Source organism: Mastomys coucha, unplaced genomic scaffold (genome assembly GCF_008632895.1).
Source record: "Mastomys coucha isolate ucsf_1 unplaced genomic scaffold, UCSF_Mcou_1 pScaffold5, whole genome shotgun sequence".
Lineage (NCBI taxonomy): Eukaryota > Metazoa > Chordata > Mammalia > Rodentia > Muridae > Mastomys > Mastomys coucha.
Genome location: NW_022196911.1, coordinates 53,702,645 through 53,706,109, shown reverse-complemented (window position 1 = coordinate 53,706,109; position 3,465 = coordinate 53,702,645). Strand labels below are relative to the sequence as shown.

At 44.2% G+C, this 3,465-nt stretch overlaps 1 pseudogene; it reads right to left on the bottom strand.

The window, feature by feature from the left end:
• Positions 1-419: 419 nt before the first annotated feature.
• Positions 420-1,422, bottom strand: LOC116078863 (annotated as a pseudogene).
• Positions 1,423-3,465: the final 2,043 nt, after the last annotated feature.

Here is a 3,465-nt window from a genome sequence, read left to right as displayed (position 1 = left end):
AGAGAGAGAGAGAGGGAGGGAGGGAGAGGGAGAGAGGGGGAGAGGGAGAGAGAGGAAGGGAGAGGGAGGGGGAGAGGGAGAGGGAGAGAGAGAGAGAGGGAGAGAGAGAACTCTATAAAATAGAGAATGCACTCAGTAACAACATTCTTGATGTGAAGTTCATGTATTCAGATATATTCTTGGTTCTATTATCCCCATTTGATTGAGCTGACAGTTGACACGTTGACTCCTAATTAATACACATCAGTATTTACTCATAAAGATGACAGGCATTGAAGAAAGGTATCTGTGTGTGAGGGGCAGCGGGAGAGAGTTCTGGTAAGTTGAAATTGTGACCAGTGAGGTGGAGTCTCACAGACCCTGGGCTTGAACCTGTTAAAATGTTGGTAAGTAAATACAGGGCTCAGCTCCTGAAGATGCTAGAAGGCGATTCGTGTGCTTTTCTTGTATCTCTCGATTACTCTCCTCATGGCGCCCTGCACTTCCTTGTTCCGCAGGCTGTAGATGAATGGGTTCAGTGCGGGGCCAATGACCGCATAGAACACAGAGATCAGTTTATCTCCCTCGGCGGAGTAAAGGGACTTGGGCCTCAAGTACCTGATCAGCCCCGTTCCGTAATAGATGGTCACCACAGCCAAGTGCGAAGCGCAGGTTGAAAAGGCCTTTTTTCTGCCCTCAGCCGAGTCTATTCTTATCACAGCCACCAGGATGCGAAGGTAGGAGAGAACAATCAGGAGGAAGGGGAACAGTACAGTACCAGCCCCTCCGATGACCATCATGGCCTCCAGCAGAGACGTATCTGCACAGAACAGGTGCAGAAGGATGGGCAACTCACAGAAAAGATAATCAACAACGTAAGGGCCACAGAGTGGGAGGATCGTGAAGCAGAGAGGTATCACCGAGGCACAAAAGCCTGTGACCCAGACTGCCACTGCCAATGCTGTGCATACCGCCCAGCTCATGATGAGAAGGTACCTCAGAGGGTAGCAGATGGCCACGTAGCGATCTATGGCCATCACGGCAAGGAGAAAGCACTCGGTTGACTCCAAGAACAGGGTGAGGTAGGTCTGAGCCAGGCAGAACGGGTAAGATATGACTTTCCTGCTTGCAAGGAGATTGAAGAGCATCTTTGGAGCTATGACTGTGCTGAAGAATCCATTGAGGAAAGCCAAGTGGCAGAGGAAGAAATACATGGGTGTCTGCAGAGAGACATCAAGAACCACTAACGTGACAACTGCTGTATTCCCCAAACAGTTGGCTAGGTAGACCAAAGAGAAGAAGAAGAAGAGGGGAATCTCAATCTGGGGGTGATCAGAAAACCCAACAAGGACCAGCTCAATGATGGTGCTGGAATTCTGGGGTCTCATGCCTGCTACTGAGATGGCTCCTCTCCAAATGAGAAGAAATTAAAGGACCCCACATAAAAACTCTTAGGTCAGATCAGCCACACCCCTTTTCACATTTGTTACTGTATCCTAAATTTAAAGGTCATGAGGCCTTTTCAGACACAAATTTAGTTCCTAACTCTATTGTTAGTGACTATTTTTGGCTAATGACTCCAGGTCTCATAGTTTCACAGGAATAATTTTACCATTGCCACATTATGTCAAATGGACTATAGGGCACTCATTTGTGTTTTGCTAACAGCATGTTTTAATTATCTGTCTCTTAAAAGTGTGCTGTAACTCCAGCTTAAAGAAAAAAGTTATCTGACATCACCAGTAAAAATACGAAATTTGAAATAATCGCATTCCGCTTCCACTAAGCTGGTAATTAATATTGCCAAGCTCATTTAACCGAACAAATTACTCAACATTCCTAGACCCTACAGGAAACAGACTATTAGTCTCTACAGGTGGAAGGAGACAGTGTTTAAATTGATTAAACAGGTCATCATTCTCAAAAACGTACAACTAAGTCACCCAGATTTCTGGCTTCCAGATGTCTGGTCAGTCTCAGAGAATAGAACTGGGTTCAAAACCAGGACTTTCTTATTATTTTTAAGTTAGCATGCAGTGCAATGTGTTTCACCAGGTATCTTCACACCCTTTACTCTTAGTCATCTTCTTTGCTCACTCCTCATCCTTCTCCCTCCTCCCCACACAGTCCTCCTTTTGCCCAGGTCACACGCACTCCATTACCCTCTCTTTTGCTTTCACTGCCTGAAGATCTCGCCTCCCCGTCTGCCACAGTCCACAGTCCCCTTTCTAGTTTCATAACCACATTTATATACTATGTACACATTTAAATCAAAGTTCTGCCTATGAAAGCATGCATGTAGCATTTGTCTTTCAGAATCTCAATATCAAGATTTTTGTATAATATTAAACACAGTGTGAAACACTCTTTACAGCATCATACCTCCCAAATACACACCTAGAAGCCTACACTTCTTTAAGAAATTATGAATTACATTTTTTGAATGTGCTGAAATGGCAGGTCTCAGCTGGCTCTATCACATGTAGAATATCACACAACACAGATGCAAATGCTAGCTTTTGGCATAGCAACGCAACAATAAACAAAACCAAATGACGCTTTTGAGGATGTTTTCCACATAGAAGTCTGTCAGTCATAAGACACAGAGCCCAGTCTTCACTTCATCCCTCCTAACTTGACACAGCTCCTGTCTCCACTAACTCCTCTAATTCCTAGGCACTGTTGCCTCTTTGTCCAGTTAGAGTTTCTCTGCATTCTCACTTCCTTGTTTAATTCCACATAAAATGCTGGGTTTGGTTTTGTTTTTTTAAACTACTCTCTCCTCAATGATTTTTTTTTTTGTTTGAACAGTTTATATGAGTATATCAGTCAGTAAATAGAGTATATGACACAACAATAGGAAGAGACGGGGAGAGGAGGAAGGAGAAGGACACACACACACACACACACACACACACACACACAGAGAGAGAGAGAGAGAGAGAGAGAGAGAGAGACCTCTGAATGAGGGAGGAAATGAGTTTGGCAGACAGAGGCAGCTGGCAAACCTTCCCAGCTTCCTGATGCTGGGAAACATATCAGCTTGTGCTCAGTACTGGCAACCTATGAATGGATTTTCCTAAAAAGGACCAGTACCTTGGCTCCATCTATAAAGGAGGCAGCATCAGGACCACAGTCATTTGCCAGCGTGAGAGCACACAGGTAATACACTCGGACTCTCTTCTCTCTTCATGGTGTACTGCTCAGCTGTGAACACAAATGCACGAATCTTGTTCCCGAGCTCCCATGATTTCATTATGTCGGCTCTCCACGTTCTCTAAACATCTCCACACTCATCTCAACTTCATGTTTACCAGGATTTTCCTGAGATGAAAATAAATAATACTGGTGTCTAGACATAAATCCAGACTGGAGACTTTACTGAGTTTTGAAAAGCCCCATTAAGGAAGCGAAGTTTTAGGTGCGTCCCAAGGGACCCAGTTAACTGCATGCATGAAAAACAGAAGTCAAAAATTAATTACTTTC